The 25,504-nt window shown below is 39.3% G+C and overlaps 2 protein-coding genes and 1 long non-coding RNA gene across 9 annotated transcripts in view; 2 read left to right on the plus strand and 1 right to left on the minus strand.

Annotated features, from left to right (window-relative positions):
- LOC147799642 (uncharacterized) overlaps positions 1-25,504 on the plus strand; it is a 564,475-nt gene that overhangs the window by 118,268 nt on the left and 420,703 nt on the right. The gene's annotated exons all lie outside the window — the stretch shown is intronic.
- Positions 1-25,504, minus strand: part of LOC147799645 (uncharacterized) — a 78,105-nt gene that overhangs the window by 38,383 nt on the left and 14,218 nt on the right. For all 3 annotated transcript variants that reach the window (XR_015424659.1, XM_087134136.1, XM_087134137.1), the window contains one exon: positions 20,659-20,855. The gene's annotated coding sequence lies outside the window, so the exon portion shown is untranslated. The remainder of the gene's footprint in view (positions 1-20,658; positions 20,856-25,504) is intronic.
- LOC147799646 (uncharacterized) lies at positions 14,138-16,223 on the plus strand. The gene is made up of 3 exons (XR_015424920.1): positions 14,138-14,538; positions 15,111-15,196; positions 15,517-16,223. It is a non-coding gene; the product is annotated as an uncharacterized LOC147799646 (long non-coding RNA).

A 25,504-nucleotide genomic window follows, 5' to 3' on the forward strand; every position in this document is an offset into this window, starting at 1 on the left:
GTACAAACAGGTTCCAACACTTCTGTGAAATTCCAAATCAGATCATTGAATGTACATGTACCAGCAAGCCTTACATTGTTGGTCGTGATTTCAACTGTCTTTACCTCCTGTGTGGCAACTCTAAACTTGACCACAACGGATAAATTATTGATGACATCAATAACAATCTGGTTTGTATCAATACTGAAGAAGGCACCAGGGTTAGCACATCACACAGTTCCCGCACTCCAGCTTCCCCTTGCATAGCCTCCAACAAGAAATTGGATTGTGCTGCACGACACATGTGGAAAAGATCACTGCCTAACCACTAAACACTTGTTGGCATCCGTCAGTCTCGGAAGACACTGGAGCTGCACCTGAGGCTACGTTCAGACACTGTGTTAGTGAAAACGGTAAAAGTTAAAATGGTCATTCACTACAGATGGCGGTCGTAAAATTAAAACTCACCGAGCCTTTGGAACCATTTTAGTTTGGCAGCTTTAACCCAAAATGGTTTATCTCCTTTTCTCGGGGTCATGAAAAACTTCCACTCATTTGAATTAATCCCACTTAAGTTTGTTTACATACACACATGGCCGGCGTGTGCTTGAAGCAGGTTTGGACTGGTCGATGATATACTTACTGTAAAAACATGCTGATTGTCACCCGGGTACGAGCGTTTGTGTTTGCGACATGGTTCTCTATCGGGAGACACTTGTTCATATATCATTGCGATGCAACAAATGACGGTTGCCCTAGAAAAATGCTCATCAGCAGTCTACAGCCTTACAGACATACATGTATTACCAGTCTCAGGCATCCTTAGAGGGGCAATACAACAAAATGTGTCGCTTTTTCCCGTTTACAGCGGCAGTTCTAATTAATACAACACGGAGAGGCGGGCAAGAGTGACCGCTTTTTTCTATGTTGTCATGGCAGTTTTGTAAGATGATAGCGTTGCACGGGTCGTTCAGCATTCGGTTACATTGTATGCCTCATTGTTTATAACAAAAGCGAACCAAAGAAAAGCTGTTACGTAACTCTAGGTCAATGCGCTGGCTAATACTGGATGCATTTCAGCAAAAACCATTTTGGTTCAATGCTAAACCCTCCCTCTGATGTGGATTAAATCCCCATTTTTAACTCTGAAATAAAACTGATGGTGGTGTAACTTGGAAAGCATCCAGACATCATTTCAATGCAAACGTTACACCAAATCAGGTGTACTGTAACCACTATTTTAAGTGAATTTAAAATGACTGAATTTAGCCTGAGTTGGTCAATTAGTGGTTGACTTGAAGCACATGCTGTGGCTGAACTGGCCAATCCTCAAAAGGCAGGCTCTATTGCAAATTCTACAAGTGAAGCCTGTGCCTGGGTTCATAGGAGCTAAACCACTGCTGGTGTCTGTGTCTCCTCTTGTTCTTCCACCTGGCCTCTCTCTGTTGCTCGCCAGCCAGGGTTACTGCTTTGAGAGCCTGCTTCCAGCTGGTCACTCTCTGTTGCTCGCCAGCCAGGGTTACTGCTCTGACTGCCTGTTTCCAGCTGGTCTCTCTCTGTTGCTCGCCAGCCAGGGTTACTGCTCTGACTGCCTGCTTCCAGCTGGTCACTCTCTGTTGCTCGCCAGCCAGGGTTACTGCTTTGACAGCCTGCTTCCAGCTGGTCACTCTCTGTTGCTCGCCAGCCAGGGTTACTGCTCTGACTGCCTGCTTCCAGCTGGTCACTCTCTGTTGCTCACCAGCCAGGGTTACTGCTCTGACAGTCTGCTTCCAGCTGGTCTCTCTCTGTTGCTCGCCAGTCAGGGTTACTGCTTTGACAGCCTGCTTCCAGCTGGTCTCTCTCTCTGTTGCTCGCCAGCCAGGGTTACTGCTCTGACATCCTGCTTCCATCTGGTTTCTCTCTTTTTCTCTTTCTTGTTAGGCACACAGTCCTGCCCGGGTGATATCAAGTTTCCTTCTCAGACTGAGATTCAGAAAGCATTGAGTCTGCATTCTTGACAGGAGTATTACATACAGGTCCACACCTCGCTGCTGTAAAGAAGAGTGCTATGAATGCAGGCCCAGAACACCTGCATCTTGGTATTGGTGGTAAGCATGGAGTGGTCCCAAACCCTCTTGGTAGGCGGGCCATAGCTGTTTATGATCTGCCTGCACAGGAGCTCAGCTCAGCGTCTAGAGCGAGGTTGCTCAAAATGGATGAACTAAGGTTCAGGTACATACAGATGAAATTGTCTATGACCCCTCACGTGTTGTAACCAATTTAGGTGTTGGGAATGGAGTTGACATCTTGCCCCATGATGTTGGTATTTTATAGACTGATCAGAAGACCAAACTCCTTGCAAGCATGCGCAACAAAAGTCACTGTAGTCCCTCTTGTATGTGTGTGCTACTAATGTTCCATCATCTGCAGAGAGCTGTTTTCAGGGAAGTACTGCCTCCAGTTTGGTCTTTGCTCTCAGGTGGGCAAGGTTGAAAAAGCCGCTGTCACTTCTGGTGTGAATACACACATACAGTGTACATGTAGTTCCCATCCTCTGACTAGGTGAAAGCAAAGATGGCAAACAGGCTGACTTCACTCTTGATTGGAACCATCATACTGGACAGTGCCTTTCATGTTCACATGGAAAGACACAACTAGGCTTTGAAAAACCTTAGAATATCAATTAATAAACTACAATTTATAAAAATGTACATGTATGTGCCACTGCTATGAAAACTACTAAAGCTGCTAAACAATAAGAATTGCAAAGATTTTGCGATAATATAATCCAAAGATTAACACAAAAGTTATCAGAAACAAGATCAAATGGATTGATCCTATCTAAACAAGGGGTAGTATCCAGTTTAACACTACAATGGCAATGATATCATTTCAGGTACAGTGTACTTATGAAGATAAGAACAAGGCACTGGTCAACAACTTTGCCAAAATTAGTAGAACTGAAAATTACGGTCCCTCTTCCATCAATACTTACATGTAACCAGACACTGAAAACAATCTTAATGATAACAATGATACTTTAATGTAATTAATGAACCATTCAATCAATATCAATGGCACTGACTGTAATATACATGTACTATTTCAGTTAAACTCTGTCTTAATAGACTAGTTCACTAATAAACTCTTATTTATGTACGCATGCATATAAAAGGCAAGTGGAAGCAACAAGCTTGAGCAGCCCATTGAAAATGTACAAGGGCACAAATTTCAACATCATCCTTTTCACAGCTTCTGCACTTGTTTTTACTTCTGCCTACAGGAAACCCTCTAAAACCATTACGGCTATTACTTTCTGATGTGAGCGAGAATTTTGGAGAACAACATAAAACTTGAAAAATGTTGTTCATTCAAAAAGCCTGAGGTCTGTTCTGTGTGCATGAGCTGTGAAACCAAGATGTGTGATATGTTTGGGTGCCATCCAGCATTCTCAGTTGATCACCTACAGGTACATGCACATATCTAAAAAAATATCTAAACCCTGTCTAAAGGTACTGTAGCCTGCAATTTAACCTGCGATTCTGCATAGTACAAGTGATGCATAGCACCCTGAAGTACAAAACTATTTTATATAATTGGACTTGGTCATAAAGGAGCCCTAGTTCTTTTGACATCGATCATGCACTAGGGGAGAAGCGAAACTTGTTTTTTGTTATTTAGAATAAAACCCTTTCAGACCAAAAGTAAAAGGTATAATGATTTTGGGGGTTTTCTAAAGACAAGAGTGAAAAAAGGTACAGAAGCTGAGAGAAACGACATTGAAATTTGGGCCCTGTACATTATCAATGGGCCACACAAGCTTGTCGCTTCCACTTGCCATTTTCCATCTACATGCGCATAGTCTGCACACAAATTAGAATTTACTAGTGAACTGGTGTATCAAACCTACATGTATTCTTGAGTACGGATGTGAAGTTTTCATTCAGATTCTACTATAACATGTACATGAATGACACAAACACTGGACAGCATTCATTATCAAGCTCTTAAACTCTAAACTGGTGCTCTCCAGTGCACTTCCTGATTTCATCTCCAACTTCAATGTGATAACACTCCACTAACCCTTTACCACTGATTCTTAATGATTTGTATTTAACCACTGAAGCCATATAGTACAGATCAAAACAACTGCCCTAAATACTACTTAATAAGGAGACAAACCACACAGATGCAGTCTTCACATTTCCAAACTTCACCTTAAATGGGCCGTGGGAGGGGGCAGAATCTGTCCCCTCCAATTTGTTTTCCTTTCAGTATATTGGTCAAGTTAATTTTTTAAGAGCTGAGCCCCTGAAGAGATTTCAGAGTAACTCTCTGTGGTCATTTTGACATGAATATTGTGAAAATGGTATATGTATGTATGCTTTTCTTGCACAGCGCAGATTTTTTTCTGCGACGGATCAGCCAACAATGTATACTTTTTCCATTGTGGTACTCAATGTATGCAGGCTGGTACTGGTACCCATATCTGGTATGGTACGCATGAAGCCTTGAACTTCATATGACCAGAACAACAAAAGCATATAATGAGTTCAAACTTTGCATTTGTAATGATAAGGAGCGTCTTTACATGCCAGGTAGGTTTTTCCAAAATCGAGCAAGGCACTGCTGACTTCTTGGGTAGGAAATCCCTTTCCCCCTTCCTCTTCACTGTGACATGGGCCAAAATAACCCTGCTCTTTTAGGGTTAAGTATTCTAAGATTTTCAGATAAAACAGTGATACCAGTACATCTACATGTACATAAACTTTTTATGTTCAAAGCTGAGTTATTTGCCATCCTCCATTCCTCCAGGCCCTACATGTACAATGGATGAAAAATGTCAAACTTCTTCATTGCTGTGTTTTTAGTGATTGTCTCACCATACAAGCTACATGTACATGTATTTCTAATCCCATACCTCAGAATAAAATTGTTTGTGACATCCAGCTACATGTATCTTCATTAACATTCAACATCAGGGTAACACTGTGGCCATTGCAGTAATCCGGATGATGAAAAAGCTGGCAAAATAGCTAAGTCAGGCACCAAAAAAGCAAATGTCAGCCACCATATCCCCTTCTCTGACACCAAAATCAAACAAAGTCTTCAATCTGACCTCATACACATGTCGATGAATGGAAAAAAATCCACTCCCAGTTTGACCCATACTATATTTGATCATTCTTTCACCCTCACCAACGTGGCCTGTAGGCTAGGGGGCTCTGGGGTTTCAAACGAACCTCCTCGCTCGCTTTTGAGTTCCGTTCATCAATATTTCTTTTTATAGAGATATATTTTTAATATACCATAATTTTCGGAATATACATGTACACTGCTTATACGTTGATTTTCACGCTGAAAATGCCCATGCAGCTCATACGCCAACATTTGAAGAATGAAATCACTCACTAAACACCATGTCATACATGTACCTGCGCAGCCTATCCCGGGCCACTGCCGCGCGGCAAGTCATGCATGCAAATCGGCGCAGCACTCCGGGCGCCCCTCTTATTTTTGTGACTGAGACAAAGGGAAAATAAACTTTCAGGATTCATTAATGAAACTCAAGTACTTTTCATTAATGAGCTGTAATGAAAATCCTACACTGTCAAAGAACGGAAATAAACGTACCAATTTTTGGATGCATACATTGTAACTCTTCTCTTAATCAATTAGTGATGTCGTCTTGAAAGGTTGATGGCAAAGAGATGAATAAGTAGGAACAGGCTGGATGTTAATTTGTTAACAGCTGTCTAGGTAGAAAATGGCAAATTACGGTGGATTCAATTATCTACTGAAAAAAAATCATTTACCAAGATTTTGTAGTCTAATTCTTTCTGAATACATCACCTGTATGGACTACAATTGGATTTTGATGCATTGTATTATCTCCTGCCTGTCAGTGTTTGTCCGTGTGTGTCATTGCCAAAAACGTTTTCATGTCTTGTATTGTCCTATGTTATTTTATGTATGTCTGTCAATAGGTTAGGCTACATCACTGATGATTGTAACAAACCACAAGAATTCAAAAAGATGTTGTTCTGTGAGGGATGTCTCAATTGGCTCCATATTGGGTGTGTTTCAAAGGTTGGAATACGTGGTCAGCCGCTGGATGCAGTCACTGGATGTGTCTGCAACGCAGCCTCAAAGAAGAGCTGTCATGGTTAGACTTGGTTTTAGGTAGGAATTTCTGCATGTAGATCCATGGGCATCACAAGAACTTTTTCTGGGAAACCGTCCTTTTTTCAAGGAAAAAGGGGGCAGCGATCACCTTGCCCCCCTCTGCGACGCAAATGCCTAGACTTGATTTTGTCAATGTCGGAATGATTTAAAGCAAATTCAGGGGGATGCATCTGCACTGACTGAACTCTGTTTTCGAGCTCAATGCAGAAACTGATTTTGTTAGTTCTTCTGTTCAAAAGAAGTTTACAAAAAACTAATTGTTAAAATGTTGTGACATTAAAAATGACATGCGACTTAATTTTCATCTAAACAGATGTTACCATACTGGAAGATCCTTCAAAGATGCTTCTGTTATTTCATAGGCTAATTCCTTAGTCACCCCCGGTGTCATGTAACTACTAATTAATTGCCTCTGTCACTAATACAAATAATTCAATAGTGTACTTTAACATTAAGACTTACATGTGTTTATAAAATGAAATCAATTTTAAAATTACAGTTACATGTACATGTATCAAGTAAAAAAGTTTGCTTATTTCTTTTCACAAAAAAATTGGGATGTGTTTGGTTCAAAATTTGCCAAGTATGTATCTTGAATTGTGAACGTTAGATTCCTTGTCATACATTATCTGTTGGAATCCTCCAATGACCAACACTAATTGACAAGGAGCTCCATAGGAGAGTTCCAATGAAAGACATAAATTAAGTTAATATCACACAAGCAGTTTTCTTACTTCCTGAATCTCTTAGGGCCTATCTTTATGGCTCCCCAGTTTAACCACTTTACATCTCTACCCCGTCTCCTTTATCCTATCATTCACTGCCTCTCCTTTTCACCTACCTACCCAAAAAGTGAAATGTTTTACAAAGTACAACTCAAAAGTTACCTGTTGCATTGGCCCTGTGACCCCCTGCCAGCCTGCTCCGATACATGGTTATTTTTATACCTTTTTAGCGCCGCCACGCACTGGACATGTATACACACAAAACAACTGCCCTAAAATTTAATGACGAAATAAAATAATGATTTCTTCTGTAAGCATTCATCCTAGATATTGTCATTTTTGATGATTTTTCAAGTTACAGTAGTTTGAACTCGATGTACTTTAAATCAACTTCCAGGTAGTCCCATACATGCCAGAAATTGAGTTACATGTACATGTACCATATCATAGTTTTTATATTACACAACATGTATTACCTCCCGCCTGACATGCTACATGTATGCCACAGAGAACATTTTACGGATGTTTTGGTCAATAAATAAAGAGAAAAACACTTGTGGCATTTATTTGAGACAATTTGTAATTTTGGATAATTATAAAGAACTGTATGTTTGAACTACTTTTACTCAACCTCCGGGTTGACCCACACACGCGCAGAAATCGAGAGAAGAGTTGGTTTATTGCTAACTCCGGCCTGGCGTATTATTCCATTTAGGATGATTTACTGATGTTTTACGAAGCTAGAAGGAAATTTCCCCTTTTTTTCCTTCATGGTTTTTGGGGGGTTTTTAGCCCTCCTCAAAATTGGTAAAGTCACTGACTTCGGTGGATGTTGGTGCCAATTTTATTCAGGGACCTCAAAATTGACCTCAGTTTATAAGTCACTGTATTATTATTAAAACCGCTTCGGAGAATGTGCTAAAAGGAAATGCCTGACCCCTTCCTTTGTTGGGAGAAGCACTAGATTATTAAGGGCCAAATTAAGAAAAGCCATTTGGTACTCACCAATTTCTGTCGTTTGACATAAATAGTTGTTAGTGGTTTTTGAAAATGCTTAATAGTTGACTGATATTCCAGCAAGCCAGTGCAGGCCCAAGTCAGGCCGCACTTAATGGAAATTGCTGTCCAAGCACAGCGTTTGATATTGATGACTTAGGATGGTTGGCCCAAAAGATATTGTATACTGGACTGGATCCTCGTTAATTTGTTCATGAGAATTGGGGAATTTTGTATTCTGTAATTTGTAATTATTGTTTGAATTTGCTATCGAAGGCTTTTTACTGCACAGGTACATTCCAAAAATGATTTACCACTCCATCTGCTTTGAGTGGAAACAAATGCTGATAATTGCTTTTTCGTATATTTTGCTGATAGCTTTATACATTTTGCTGATATGAGTTGCTCCGCGTCACCAGCTTCCGGCGAGAACAATCTCTGTAAGACCAAGCCGTACCTCTAGAAGCCCATTTCTGAACCAGCGCGCGAAGCTATTTCGAAAACTGAAGTTGTCTGCCAGGCTATTTTATTTGAGTATCTAGTTATTATAATTTGAATGACAACACCTCATTTGTAATTCAAATTTGTTTACCAACACATCCAATTTGGAAATAGCATCCAATTTGAACTAGAATCAGTTCATTTTAATGACAAGAATGATGGACATCACAACAGTAACGATGAAAAGAGGCAAACTCAACGCATGCTTTTACATTTCTCGTACGAACCTACTGTGAATGAACGCGCCTCCATCCATCGGGGGGCAGCCACTCACCTCCATCAAATGGGGGCATACTCAATGCATGCATTTAAATTTCTTGTACAACCCAACTGTGAATGAACGCGCCTCCATCCATCGGGGGTGAAGCAGCTACTCGCCTCTATCAAACGGGGGCATACTCAACGCACACTTAATGTTTTACAATATTCTTGTACAACCCAATTGTGAATGAACACGCCTCCATCCATCGGGGGCGAGGCAGCCACTCGCCTCTATCCAACCGGGGCGGGTCATGCACTAGCTTTAAATTTCATCTAAATGGCTCATGTACAATTTGATCTCACAGTGTCAGTATAGTTGATACAATCAACACAGACACAGTTTAAAGGAGGCTGCGACTCACAAGGTCCCCATGTTACCCACAGTCTCAATTTTTCCGTATCCGTATGTTTGCCAGTCCCTATGTTCTCTGATCACTGTTTCTCCTTATTTTTTTCTCCAGTCGAGCTGGAACAAGATCCAGGGAACTTGAAATAGACCCCCCCCGGGAAACTGCAAATAGGAAGCCTATATTTTTGGCCTAAACTTAACTAAAGTGACTATGGCGTGCCATGGTACTCTAAATAAAATTTAGGAGGTTGTGGGTGAAAACGTGATGAAATAAAAAAAAGAATAAATGACTCGGTTATTATTTCACGTTGGTACACAATGTAGGCATACAAAAATTACTATGTTTACACTTGTAATCCCAAGTCTGGGTTAATGGGGTTATCAGATAAATGTAGTTTTTGTGGAATAATATTTTTGGACATTTTTGCATTCCGTGAATGCACGCAGGAGCGGTGAAAATTAAAGGTTTATGAGTCCGTCTAGGAAAGATTACTGGAGATATTTGATGTTTAACATCAGCCATTAGACTTAAATTTCAGTCTGTATAAATGTAGTGCATCTGTAGTAAATGAGATCAGCTCTTTGAATCACTTTACAGTAAAATATTTGCGTAAATTCCTCACCAAGCAAATGCATAGAGCGGATCAACCTTGACACCGGCATGAGGCGGTGCATTACGAGACGCTGTTCCACCTTTCATTGTGTTGAGAACATGGGTCGATCACTAGCGTTGGTAACATTTTGCACAAGATATGATGTTGGCATCTATGTTACAAACAACACAAGGATACAAGATGGTTTCTCAGCTTTGAAGCCTTAGCATCCCGCCCAGCCGGGCCGACCTAACTTCCATGTATATCTGTTGTCAGCAAAACGTTTTCTCACTTTTGCGTTTGCAGTAAATTCTTCATGGTTTTGAATACACTACTCAAAAGAATTAGAGGAACAAGAGAACAGAATGTTTTTGTCATGGTCTATGTGGGCTACTGTTTCGGAACAAGAGGTATTAAAGTTATGTGAAAATCATTCAGGTGTTGTCAATTGGTTCTCAAACAATACTCAACAATGTTGGTGCTATCATGCATGTCATTCTGTTCTCTTGTTCCTTAAATTCTTTTGAGTAGTGTATTATGTATTCAGTTGAGCTTCACTGTACTGTAAATTACCCCCACCATACAAATGACTAGGGTGGAGAAACAGGGAAGACTTATGTGGGAGCATATTCTTGTTCCAGTTTTGATTCTCTCAGACAATTCCGTTATGATTGAAAAAGTGGTCAAATTGAGCCCATTTTCTGTATATGTTTGAGACAGCCGAGGGCAGGAAAACAATTGAACATATAAGAAGTTATGTTGTTTTCAAATACACAAGAAATATTACATCTTGACAATCCAAATTGCGCTGTATATTGGTCATGAATTATTGCGGAATTTCATGCAAGTGGTCACACTATGACAAGTACCTACATGTACATGTGCATGTACAGGTATATGTACAGTACATGTGCTTATACATAGACATATGTACGTATGTACAGGGCGTCAAGGTGAAGCTACCTGTACAGTGTACATTTAGTTACTGTACATATGTTGAACACTCACACATAAGTTCACTACCACCTGACCACACTTTCCTGCCTGCAGCCAGGCCAGCTGTAACCACACAGTGCATATTGCAGACAAACCACAACGCCGTAAATCAGACCCAAAAGTGGACACACATGGCCATGTACTGATTATATCCATAATCATTATTATTATAAGCCATTATATCGTGGGTCGTTTACCACTAGAGAGGCCATATAAACTAGGTGGGGTGGTCTTGAATACGAACCCGGGAAACCCGGGGTTCGCAAAAGCCACATTAGACTGGGCTCGATCCAGTAATAAGTGTACAATCATGTACTGTATATGGTACCAAAGCTCTGCGCGCTAAGTTTTGCCATACTCGGCCCAGCATGGTGGGTCATGGTGGTACACTATACAGTAGGCCTCTGATGCAGTGCATGTAAGTAACTACATGTACATGTAAGACTTAATTTACACAGATGATTAAAATTCATTCTGGGGACATCATGATGGATTATTGGTCAACTACCTGACTACAGGGTGTTGTGGCAGAAGCATGCTGCCGAGTGCCAACGCAAATTTGTTTCTTTCATGTGGTGTATTTTTGTCATGTGATGTAACAACCATCGACTTCATGGTGAATATTTGTGAGAGCTGTCAATTACTCTACTTGGCAGTTGCATTACAAGGAGGCTGCTTTTTCTTCTTTTTTGATTATACAGAATTTTGTCATTTAAGATTGTACTTGTCCAGACCATGGAGGAGGAACCTCATTTTCAGTGAAACTGTGTCATTGATGCAAACTGTGTTAGCCTACCACATGTATTAAGCATGGTAAGCAAAGTGCTAAGTCGTGTCAATTTGCTGCTATGACGCCTCTTTTTCAAATATGGGAATTGATCTGTTGTACAACAAATCAATCCGCCCCAAGTGGAAACAAAAGATGGCGTGCTTTTCCATGGCCTTGCAGGCCCTCCGCCGTGTCAGCGCACAGGTTTATGTGTGCTTGGCGTGAAGCGTGCTGAGCTAGACGCGCAATGCATTTATATTGGAATTTATAGTATTCGCGCTCGAGCCAGGCCCACGCGTGAGTTCATTTAGAAAACCGGGCCCAAGCTGTCTCTCCTTAAGCGTTGAGGGTACACTTCTGCACGAGGGGGATACCAAAGTCAGAAAAAGAGGAGTAGGCCATACTTGTGGCAAAATAACTTTGACTAGTGACTTGTAAGTCATTCAAATAAACAAAAGAAAACTGATTTCCATATACGAAGTTCACTTTTTTTGGTCAATTTTTGCTCTAGGACAGATTTAAAAAGGAGCCAAATTTATTTTGGGGGGACATGCTCCTTTCGCAAAAGCAAGCCATGGCACTTGGTAGAAACTCGTCCCAAAAGTAAGATGGTTTTTCCCAAAAATAATGCTGAATCTGAGTTCATATGGCATAGATGTCTGTGATAGGATCCAAGTAAGCATACAACGGCCAGGTTTCTCATTCTCTTCCGGTGTTGAGGTTCTGGTTTTAAGGTCACTTTGCACTGTGACCCCAAGAATCCTGAGCGTGTTCACAAATTCCAGGGCATGATCATTGAGAATTACATGTACATGTATGAAAGGGGGTTACAGGTTTGGCATAAACGTACACGTAACTTCCATTGCGTAGCATTTTGCTGAGGATCATTTCAGTAGATTTGAAAATGTATTTGTATTAAATACAACAACCATCACAAAATTCGCTATGCATTCCACAATCGTCAAGTCATCCACATACACGACATACTTAAATGTATATGCATTAATTCCAACAGGTGGCTTTGCATCATTGATCATGGAGAGGAATACAGCTGGTCTCAACATTGTACCTTGGGGAACCCAAGCATGAACAGATGAATATTTGTCACAGTTGGTCCCAGAGATAAAATGGTTGGGATTGGGTTTTGAAAGTGTTTGTCTACTTGCTCTGCACCCATGGTGAGTGGGGCATCGACGAAGAATAGAGGGTACATTTACATGTAGGTTATGGAGCGGGAACTTAAATTTCCTATTGATACATGTTAGTCACAAGTATTCACAACTGTACACAAGGTGCTCATTGGATGTGTCAAAGTCTTGTTGGGGACTGTAATTCAGTCCTTCTGAACACGTTATCCTTTTGAACACATACACAATTAATATTGCTGTCGGAGATTCTGCAGCGAAAGATATACTGTTTCTTCTTCAATGTAATACTCATGACTGATCACTTCTTTCAGTTAAGAATTAAAAGCCAATTAGTACGCCAATCATGAACTGTTAACATCATCCTGAAAAATTGCACAATCTGATTCTTGAGGAACTTGCTGAAAAATGTTCATGTCATCAGCAAACACCAAACACTTGTTCAAAATGCACTGACAAGGTAAATCGTTAACAAGAAGAGAATGCCAAATACAGAACCTTGGGTGCACCTGAGGGAACTGGGTGCCAACTAGAACAATGACCATCAACCACCACTCAGTGTCTCCTGTCGGATTCACGTGATTAGCTATGAGGTAATTTTAGCAAAGATTGATGTATATTGTAAATAGTAATGTAATGGACCTTTACTGCCATCCGAGTGGTTTATTATTACTTGTGGGCTTTCTCCCGGGAATAACACCAATCCGTCATTTGGTAGCGTGGCAACAGTGCTCATCCCGTATAAAGACGAGTGTAAATGTACATGCCAATACTACGACACTCTTTTCAGTAAGAGAGAGACACAGGACACGTCTGTTTTGTTTCAAGTCCAAACCAGTTCTCCTGGTTTATTAAATTCAACACAATCTCTTAACTAGGAAACTTATCCCAAGTAATGCTTAAACCCCGCCCCATAAAAGCGATTGGATAACTCGGCTAGTACACTTACCCCTGGTTAACTGAAAGTTAGCTGAACTAACAGACATCCCAGGCGCTTCGCAAAGACTATTTATAACCATTCTACAGTGATAAAATGAGCAAGTGATGAGTGCTTACACTTGGGTCATCACATTAAGTTTGTAAAATAAGAGTTTATGATTAAGCTGGTCAAAAGCCTTTGAGACGACTGTGTAAATCATGTCCAGCTGTTCACCCTGATCAACGGCATGGTAGGCATCCTGTAACAAGGCAGTCAAACTGCTCAGCAATCACAGGCTGTACATGGTGCGCAAGTCTGCTGCACAGAATCTTCTCACAGAATTCAGAAACCAGAGGAATCAAAGACACTGGCCTTTAACCACTTCATGCCAGGGCATTTTTCAATGTTGATGATGCTGGGCCGGCATGACTATCATTTTTTCCGTTTTCAAAATCCTTCAAAAATTTATCATTTCATTTAACAGTTGTTTATAGCCACACAAAGTAATCTTACTCTAAGTTGGCAGGTGACCTTCATTGACGCCCGACTATTTAAGCCAGGCCTGCAGCCTTTTAAACAGAGCCCAGATTGTGCGGTCTTGTATAACTGTCTATTGTTCACGAACATAGCTCAGTGCCCTGCTGACTTCTTTTCAATAGGGGCCAGATTAGCAAGCAGCGGTGCTGTGTGGCTCATTGGTGCTGTGTGGCTCATTGGTGCGGTGGTGGAGCATTTTTGTCCCCGGTGGTAATCTGCTCACTCTCAATGCCCCAATCCCTGGAATACCCTTTCAAAACAGGGCTGGATTATCACCACTTTTGAGAGTGAAAAATGTCGGTAATGCCCAGCAGCCTGGTCTTTTGTTCAGAGTATGGTCTTTTGTCACAGGGCCCTGTTCCCTTTGTCCGAGTTCGGAGACCCCGGCCACACATATAAACCATATGTCTCTGATTCCGGAGTCCCCGGCAGGAAGTGATTCATTAAAAATGTTCTTCCAGACTTGTGTATTATCACAATGTTTGCAGTAGCCTGGATTATGGGAGCTTCACAACCTTCTAGCATTTAATACCAACAGACTGAGAAATTGGTCATGTGCATAAAGCAACAACAAAAACTGTAGCAGCATATAAGGGTTTAAGGGTTTGTACAAATTTTAAGATTTATTTCTTTGAAAAAACTTCATTTAAGACAAAAATAAGTTATACAGAACATGGTGTATAGTAGAATACAGGCATGTAGTTCATGATCTGGAACTGCTACATGTTACAATTTCAAACTTTCATCAAAATACAGTAAATTACCGGTAGTATATTCAAATGCCTAAATATTGAATGCTTGTATTATGAGTATGTGCATCTAGGCCCCTGTGTACCAAAAGGCAAAAGGTACATGTATGGCCAATATATACATGTACATGGACACAGATGCACTACCTTATTCTTTTTTTCTTTGAGTGCGAGCATGACATCGAATCTTAAAGCAAAGCTGACACTCAGTAAAGCTAGAACAAAGAGGCTTAAGCCTTTTTAAAATAAGCCTGTTTTGAAATAAATATACTTAACGTGCCAAGACCAAGGCTCCGTCCCATAAAACTCTAGAATGGGCTCTTATACTCCTGTTTTCATAATTTTCAGTTTTTCAGAGTATAAGATATCAATCAGTGTACTCAGCATTTGTTTTACAAGGATGTTGCTTTATCTTTAATATACCAGAATTCCTGTTTTCAAGATTCTATTTGTCCAGACACCGGAGGAGGAAACTCATCATGGAAGAATGCATATGGACAGCCAATTCAGTGGTAAGTTTAGGATTTTTTTATCTTCATTAATGAACTTTGTTGACAAGGGGGGCTAACTTTACTGTTGAAAAGTTCAGTGATGACGAACCAAGTGGTTTTTAAAGTAGAGTTAATTTTCTTCCATTAGACCCATGAAAAGCTTAAAATAGTGTAATTTTGCCTCACAATAGCCACTAAAATGCTCAATACTGGTGTCGTGTACAGAGTCCACATGTTTATCCCTTTCTTTTAATTACTGGAGAGAAGGCCTGTGTTGGAAGTTGCAGTAACATTCATTTGCTAAAGTTCTTAATTTTTCATGTTTATTTTAAATCTTGCAGAGGATACTTCATCAAGCATAAAGGCCATGCATGGCGTCAGTTCCTGTAAAGAATATCTGTTGTCCTGCGGAAAACACTGCATTTGCAGAGAATTTGTCTTCAACATTTGTGGAGCAATACTATTTAAGTTTCAGTTTTTGTTTTGATCCACCCTGTTTATACAAACTTAAGTGCTGTCAAATTGTCGTTTCCTTGCATGACTGGGTCACATGTATTTAACAAATACTTGGAAATGCAGGTATTTATCACCTTTTCACTTGTAAGAAAATATTGTGTCTTGTTATTTCCTACATGTATGCAAACGGTTTTTCAATGGAATGTAAGAAAAGTGTGTAAGTCAATTTTGCTAATTTTCTGAATGTGTGATATTAAATACTTAGTTATTTCTCAATCACTTCTTTGACCATATAAAAAATAAATTGAACTGTAACATTCTTTCCTATCAGTAAACTTAGTGGGAGTCTGCACTTTCAACCTTAATTTTAAAGTGTATTTGGGAAAGTTTCCATAAGCATTAATATGTTGGCTTTTGTGTTTGGACTTGTCTCTATAAAAATTATTTAAAGAGGTTAGAGTTTTGTTTGCCATATGTTTAAATATACAACCAATTGTCCAAACCCTAAAGGCGAACTCTCCTCTCAGTACTTTAGACAACTTGATTGCATTGTTTGTTTCTTGAGAGTGAAATTGAAAATAAAATGTGTCAGAAACCATATCTGTATGTACCTCTTGATCTGTTTTGTGAGTCTGTCTGCAAAATCTTAACAGTTTCTTTTCAGTGTCGTTTTTTGGGTTTATCATAATTTTCTTTTGTCTTTCGTGCGTGAAGTTTCTGAGCAGTGTTAATATTATCTACGTCACGTTTATCTTTTGATGACTGATACCAGTCTACTTTTGCCATTGTCCTCATAAAGTGGTGAATACGGGTTTTGTCCCCTGAATGCATTTGCACAGGACCCCATAGAGTATGTTTTGGATGCATGAAAAAGAGGTCTGAAACAAGCAAATATATTTACGGGGAAACAAGTTTGAGGGGTGTTTTTCTTACATCATGAAAATCTATAAAGTTCTGTTGTTTATACTCCAAAAAATGATTGATCTGGCATGTCCTCATAAGGCTTATACTGCATGCCAGCAGTGTGGATTGTCCCCACAGCTGTGCCAATGCTGGTATTGGTGTACTTGTAGTTGAACTTACATGTTGTTTGCAATAAATGTGTATGTACTCAAAAGATAAATCATCTGAGATTTTTATATTCAGAGGGAAAAATAGTTGCGACAAACGTTACACAATAGTGGACAGGCATTTGCAATTCCTAAAATCAAATCTTAGGTTTGTCGTCTGATTGAAAAAACAAACAAATACATGTATGATGCAAACTACTGGTATTATTGTAAGAACTTTTCTCAGGAAAACTATATTTTGATATACATGTACATGTATACATTTCGAGGATATATCACGATACAGTATATGAAGTTATCTGCTCAAAGAATTGCACAATCAGCCTGTTTCATGTTTGTCACTCTGTGGACAGACACAGTGACGTTGGTTATTCCTTAATTACGTGTAGCTCTCCTGAAATTCGTACAGGTTTAACTTAAAGTAATAAAAGGCCATAGATTTTGAAATATTTCTCCAATGTTATACAGGTACTTGTTTTACCCATGTTTTAACAGATGAATTGCTTTTCTCCATGAGAGTGGTACCGGTGTTTTAAATAACCTGAAAAACATGAGTTGACATAGTTACAGTACAAGTACACATGTCCCACTGGAACCCATGAAATACATGTACAGTACATGTAAGCTGGGTATTTTCATCAAAATCCTATTAAAGTGTGTAAACTATATCTTTACAGTTACAAATTTATAATACTGTATTAGTATAATTATTGAAGTTCATTTCTTAATTCTCAAGGCTTTTAAAGAAAGAGGTGATTCTGCTTATATGCAAATGTGTCTTTTAGTGTAGACAGACCCTCTTAAAAATCGGTTTTTAATGTTCCTCTTGTTCAACCAACTGTTTAACAAAAGTGTCCACTTTCCTTACCCTGTATAAGGAATTAAGAAAAATTTTAAAATAATGATGGGTGAAGTAGGTGTGTGCAACACATTCATGTTTAGTCGACTGATTACAAGGCAGGTGAATTCAGGCTTGAATGCTCTTACAATGTACATGTACCGGTATGTACATGTATGTACCTTCCACTTAATGGTGTATTCTGGAAGTACTGGTAGATCTGATAAAATTGGCAAAACTGTCAATCTACACTTCAAATTTGTCCTAAAATTTATGTGTTGCTACAATGGTATACTACATGTACATGTAGTATTGTAAATCAGATTTTATATTAAAATGTGTACAAACAAATGAACTTTGTAACGAAAAGGCCGAGTTGAATCTTTGATGATGTATGCATGGAGTTTGTGTATGCAACATCTGGGTCATCTCCAAAAAACTCGAGTGCCCGGGTCATTTCAGAGGCTCAATTCTGATGGTCGAGATTCCTATACAATTCACTCTTCCGATTAAATAAAGTAACCAATCACATTAAAGTATTATATCAATGAAAAGCTTATACCCTAACCATCCTTAAACCACTTATGTCAAGCCCACTGGACTGGGACGGGGCAAATGTCAGTGTGCTCTGATGGAACAAAGTGAACTCTTTGGGGGGAGGCCCTGCTGATTTTTTGTCGATTTCAGAAAATGAATTATCACAGAAAAGACTGCCCCTAATTATCAGGTTGTGAAAATTGCACATCTCGGGAGTCCAACACCACACCTCTTGGGTGGTGCTTGGAGCAAACAGCAAATTCACCTTTCAGGAACCTTGAGTGTTTAAATACCAATATTTATCCAAATTCTTGCATTTTAGCTATTAAGCTGTCCTACATGTACATGCAGTGGTTGTTCAGGGTCTTGATCATAAGTGAACAGTATTTTCATATCAATATGAGTCTATGGGCTTTAGACTGTTATTTTGTGCCAGTCATGAGCCTAACTTTGCACACTAACGTGACATACTGTGCGGTACTTCACTGTGGTGGAGGTGACAATCTGCCTCTCTCTAGCAGGACTTTATTCTGTCGGAACACAAAGTTCATGTTTGTGTAAAAACTTTTTATTTTTCGTTCATTGTTATGTTTAGTTTTGGCATGTTTATATTGACAGATTTACCGCTAGTTTGTACATATATACACGTACATATAGTTTATGTGGGCCAAGTGTGGGCTCCAACTTAAAATAGGTCAAGAACCTGTGATTAGGAGTGCTTTTCTTTATCGTGTTGTTGTGAAAGTTTTGTGGAAAGTTTTAGCATGTGACCTGCACATGTACATGAAGCGCAAACTCTGTTTCATGTTTAGGCTCGATGAGTATAACACGTCTATGAATTGTTTCATTGCGTATTCTTTACACAGGTGAACTCTGTAAGAGAGAGCAGCTTGCACAGTGCCCATGTCTTGTACCTTCTACAAATATTTTACAAATTTATCAGTGGCTATAATCCAGGAACCGTTCTGCACTTAGAATGTAATTTCTAGACCATACACATGTGTAATGTACACATACCAGTATGTCTCTATGTAAGCTTATTCATTACTGCTCAATCTATGAATTGTTTCATTGCGTATTCTTTACACAGGTGAACTCTGTAAGAGAGAGAAGCTTGCACAGTGCCCATGTCTTGTACCTTCTACAAATATTTTACAAATTTATCAGTGGCTATAATCCAGGAACCGTTCTGCACTTAGAATGTAATTTCTAGACCATACACATGTGTAATGTACACATACCAGTATGTCTCTATGTAAGCTTATTCATTACTGCTCAATCAATTTATTACAAACCTGAACCAGCCAGTGCTTTATCATCAATCTATTTTAGTGTTGACTCCATTTACTAAGGTCCACCACTGTGTAATTTTTCCACTTTTTTCTCAATACTGGAACAGTTTTTCAAAATTGCAGTTTCTCAACTTGATCTCAAAAAGCGTAAATTAATTCTAATCTACAATGAGGATAATTTCTTTTAACCCATTGGTTTTTATTAGGATTACTTTAATTGCTATAGGGGTCAATCCCTAAATTAAAACTTAGGCACACCCACCACCATGGGTAACAACACCCCAGAAAAAAACCCTGACATCAGCAAAACCCTGCTGAACACCACCTGCAGGGTATAATCCTACCAAACACCATATATGTACCAGTATGCAAAAACTCTGTACGGTATTAGGTTCACCACATGTTATTTCACACAAAATATTGCCAACTGTAAAGCTCTGCTAATTTTATAAGGCCAGTAAGAGCTGACTGCAATGGAAGTACATGTTACCAACTAGAGTGAAATGTTTATTACCAAAGTATTAACAGGGCACTGAGTAAAATATTTTGGTTGGATCTGTAAACAAATTACCGGTATGTAGACAAAACAAAGTAGTTATATGGCAATAGAGCTTGACAGGGGCTGCCAAGACAACAACAGGCCAAAAGCCAAAAAAGAATTTTCAACAATTATATATAACGGGTTTGCCCTTACCCAACGTATATTTATAAGCACTGTATGCTCAGTGCTTGCCCGAGAACTTAAGTTCTCGGGCAAGCACTGAGCATACAGTGCTTATAAATATACGTTGGGTAAGGGCAAACCCGTTATATATAATTAACATCTCCCCAACGCAAAAATACATCTTGATAAAAATTTTCAACAAGTTCAGTGTTTGTCCTCTCCTCCACAGCGAATACATGCAGGAAGTGCAATAACTCAAGATACATGTACATACATGTACCTTGTACTTCTCCTTGAAGTATGGTTACAATTTTGAGTTTTGAACAATTCAAGAAAATACACTGACTTTAGACATTGTTATTCTGACATGATGAAACTAAACCTGAAACTAACCAATACGAAATGAGATCTTACTTCCACAGTCATACAGCACATGCAGACAGGTATTTAGAGTCAGGATTTGAAAAGTGATAAATATAAAGTTGAAAAATAGTAGAATATTTTGAAAATTAAAATTAGCTTCATTTGGCTTCCCTTTAATCAGATATAAGTACATGTACATGATGTGAATTACATGACATAAACCTTTCCTGAGACATGACAAAAATGGCCTGACAGAAACTCACCCCTTTACTGCCTTAATAAATTTCCTGCTCCATCAGTCAACCGTTCATCAGTATACCCCGTCGACCTGAATAGTGTCCTTTAATGACCACCAGATGAGTCACAAAGTGTTGGGTGGGCGTGGTCTATCTGCTGGCTCCCTCCAATGACAGCACAATGGTGTCAGTATAGACTAACACAGATGCGTTCCACCACAGTCCTGAAAAACAACAACAGAAAAACAACTGTAAACAACTGATTGTGGATGATTTACACACACATGTACCCTGTATTCAACCAAAAAGCTAATGTACCGTTATCCCCTTACTTCTCCAGAAACCCAACATTTCAGTCAGGAAGTTTATTAAAGGAAATACCAGTAATTTCCAACTATAAAACTTCACCAAGGTCATACCCATTTATGATGAATATATACCAAAGAAAGTGTGAGTGACCGGGTGTGAATTAGAACATATTTGTTTTCTTCGAGCATAAAGGGCTGAATGTACAGCTGTGGAATGGGCAGAGGAATGTGTAGTGGACGTTTCAGTGATACATGTAGCATACCCTTGTGGAGTGCACAGGGTATAGGAGATTCACTTCACATTGGTCTGGCGCAGGCTAGACACACTTTGTCTTTTTATAAAGATTGAATTCTTTTACTTCCATTGCCGCTGTTTCACCCGAATTTTATTCATGAATATACTAAGCATTATTTATTATTTTCTAAGCAAGTCAAAGACTTGGTTCAAACTGCAGCAGACCAGTTAGGTGCTGACAACCCCTCCTTGTCGGTCGTAAAAGCAACACTGTCCAGTACCATCAACAAGAGACAGAAGTTGATTCATGTGGCTGATTCCAGCATGTACGGTTGGGCCATGGTTAGGGAGTATGAGGAGCATCATCCGGCTGCACACCAAGATGATGACAAGATTACCCTTGCAGAAAATCAAGCCGCCAGAAAGATTAAGCAGAAGAGGGCAGCAGTCCATCAGGCTAAGAGGTTAAGAGCTCTTATAAACGTCCTGCTTCCACTTTTAATCCCTCTGAGCAGTCCAAACATTACGGTGCTCAGGTTACCATGCCTCAAGGTTTTGGAGGAGCGTGTTTTGTGTGCGGGAGCTTCTCTCGTTGGACGGCTACCTGCACCAAGCCTAAAGTGGATGTGCAAGCTAAAACCAGTTAAGTTCAATTCTGATGTTGTGTTGTATTCTGATAGTATTAATCAATCTCATGTTGTTGACAGTTACTATGCATATGAAGAAAACCCACCTAAAGTATTACAATTAAAAAGTCGCAAAGTTTAATTCTAGATACCATAATCCAGGTTGTGAAACAGTAGATGCTTTCACTGTGGACTGGAAAAAAGAAAACAATTGGGTTGTACCCCCAATTGCCTTGACACCCAGAGTTATCAAGCCCATGGAAAGTACCAAGGCCATTGGCACTTTGATTAACCCATGCTAGTTTTTGGCACCATACTGGCCGATCTTATTCCCAGATGGTTATAATGTAGGGAAACCATTACAACTAGCATATGAAATTCCTAGAAACTGGGATGTTAAGTTAATACAATATTACTCAAAGCGAAATACTTGGATTAAAGATTTCTCATATGTCTACATTTAAAATACCATATATGTACATGTAGTAATAATGACAGTTTTGTTGTCTCTGTGCAGATCATGACCGTTTTGTTGTCTCTGTGCAGACCATATGCAGCAATGATATTTGGGCTTCAAGTATGGAAGAGGAATCACCAGAATTGAGGCAGTTAGCAGCTCAGCTTCTGAGTGTAATGCTGGACTTAAGGGAGGAATAGGGAAGCTGTACTCGGGAGCTTGCTTACAGTGGTCAGATTGGGCTCGGGGTCTTGGAAAAAGCACATAAGTACAGACCCCTTTGAACATACATCTATATTTCACTTGTTTAAGTAAAAAGTGCAATTCCCCAACACCAATTGTTAAAGCTGTAACATCCACATCTTGGGCACACAAAACATCGGAATTGATGATCCCATGGTCTATTCATTTGCAAAGTTTACTCTAGAAGGCCTTAAACGATGGCTCTCTAAACCAATTGAAACGAAAAGGCTAGTACCTAGCTTCAGTTCTGAAGGAAATTATAGATTCTTACTTGTAAAATGCGAACAAAGAGACGGATCTTATAAGCTTGAGATCAGTTACGATGTGTCTTTCGGCATACACAGGTTTTTTCTGATTAAGTGAACTTGCTCATGTCAAGCTTTCTCACATTTCTGTGGTGGTCAGACTTTGACTCTAGGGCTCTCTCAGGTTTCTACACCACGCACTTTCTCACAAACCTCAAGTGTTCCTACTCGTTCAACAAAGTCCCGACATAATATTTAAATTGTTGTATTTTCTGTATAAAGTGGCCCTAGTGATTGTTCATGGTCACAATCATAAATTAACCATATCCTCATCAATATTAGTCTGCTACAATGGGTTCTAGTCCATATTTTGTACAGTGACGTACTTCACTGTGGCGTAAGTGACAATCTGCCTCTCTCTAGCAGGAGTTTGTTCTGTCAGAACATAAGCGTACTTTTGTCCTAAACGTTTTGCGAATTTTATCTTTCATTTATCGTTATACAAAGTTCTGGCCTGTTCACATTGACAGGTTTGTCTCGTAGTACGTGTTGGCCAAGTGTCAGTTCAAAAATTTGTCATTTTAACTGATTTGTTAGTTGCATTGTCATGAAAGTTTTGTGGAAAGTTTGACCACGTGACCTGTACACATGCACGAAGCATAACAACTGTTTCATGTTTGGACTCAATGACTATTACATATACTAAATTGTTTCATTGTGTGGTCTTTACACAGCTGAACTCTGTAGAGAGAGCAGGTTGCACCAGGCCCTTTTATCCTTTAGCCTATCCTTTAATTATCCTTTTATCATTTAATTATCCCTTTGCCCATTGGCTCTGCCATATCTTATGACTTACATTTTTATTCTTGCAATTATCACACTCACAGCATAAGCTTTTTTTTCATTACTGGTCAACTGGTCTATCAATCCATATCATTGTCAACTCCATTTATTACTATCCACAATTGTGTAAATTTTCTCAATTTCAATAATGGGACAGTCCTAAATTTGTCAATTTGATTTCAAATAGAACTAAACCAACTCTAACATACATGCACAGTGAGAATCATTCTTTGTGCCAGTTCTTGATCTTTATTTGGAGTATCTTAATTGCCAGAGAGATCAATCGCTAATTTAAAACTAAAGTGTACCCCACCACCATAGGGTATCACCACCCTATATGTAGCATGAACATAACATTTCTTTCATTTATGAGGGTTTTACTCTGTCAAGCACAACTGACCAGTACCAAGAGGGTAGATTAGTCATAAATAAGACAGATTTTAGGTATTGTCCAGTAGAATTGTTACAGAAATATATATCCGCAGCTAAAGTTTCTGAATCAGACGCCTTTATTTTTCATGCTCAGTCAAAAGTTAAAGGTGGGTACATATTGAGGGTATTAATCAGCCACACTCGGATTCAAGTGTAAGGGAAGTTATCCTTGAGGTTTTAGCCCTGTGTTTGTTGCAGATATTAAGAGTTTTGGCTTGCATAGCCTCCAATCCAAGGGGGCGACCACTGCTGCCCAAGTGGAAGTGCCAGACAGATTGTTTACAAGGCGCGGTTGGTAAAGGACAGGTATGTTGAAGATCCTTTGGAAGGTCTGTTATCGATCTCTAAAGCTTTTGGTTTGTAAGGGTACATGTAGTTCTGCACGAGGGCAGCCCTGTTTGGGGTGTAGTTACAGTATATTGCATAGAACAGACCTACGTTTCTCATCCTTATATCAGGGTGAGTTTTTCATAGCCGGTGAGTGGCGGTGCCACTCAATGCAAAGACAAGGAAGTAATCTGATAAATGTATTGTCCAAGTACCGGTATAATGGTATCAATTTCAAAATCTGTTATTTTTATCAATGCTACGGATTGCAACTGGACACATCAATTTCACACCAAGAAATAGACTGACATGCCATGATAAAAAGTCACTTCTTTTTTGAGAAAGTTTGCTGGAAATGAAAGGACAGGCTCTCTGACCTTCAATTTACGCACATGTACATGTAGATGTTTCATTACCAGAGATCATCTGCATGTTTCCTTTAAACACTTGAGAAGCACTGGCCAGAACAAAAAGCATCGTCCAAGCAGTGTTTGTTCCCTGTCTAGATATATTAAGTTGCTGTTGTAAGCATGACAGAACTGAATCTCAATCAGGAGGGTCACTGAGCCTGCCAGATTTTGCCAGCAAACCACTACTTTTGCAAGAAAGTGAAACACATTAATGCTAAAAAGCAGGGTTGGCTACTTATTTGATTCAAATAATAATAATAATTTTAGAAATCATTTTTTTTAAAATAAATCAGATTTTCTTTTTCTTTTACTTACAAATGTTACGTATGCCGCAACATTTTCAGAAATACATCCACACACCCTTAAATACGGTACCCATCAACAAGGAGCTTTCAGGTTTCTGTATCAATTACCTGATAAAAATAATTCAGTGTTTAGAAATTTCCAGAAAACAATTCTTAAAAATTAGTAATCATATGCATCTTTGACAAAAAACACTGCTGCATATGATGTCACCCTGAAGGTACAAGTCATAGCATGGAAAATTCCCCTGGCAACAATAACATATTACAGTACCCAGTATCTTAATACATTACTTTTGAAGATGACGTATGGTCTCACCACGATCAGACATGCTCACACAGTCACTCCATATGCAGAGTAGCACCGGTCTAGGTGCAGGGTTGGCAATGACACATGTAATGCCGCGAATACACTTTTACACATAAACAAGAAGGAATGTATAAA

Source organism: Acanthaster planci, linkage group LG03, assembly GCF_054643075.1.
Source record: "Acanthaster planci isolate LZ-2023a linkage group LG03, COTS_SCS, whole genome shotgun sequence".
Taxonomy (NCBI): Eukaryota; Metazoa; Echinodermata; class Asteroidea; order Valvatida; family Acanthasteridae; genus Acanthaster; species Acanthaster planci.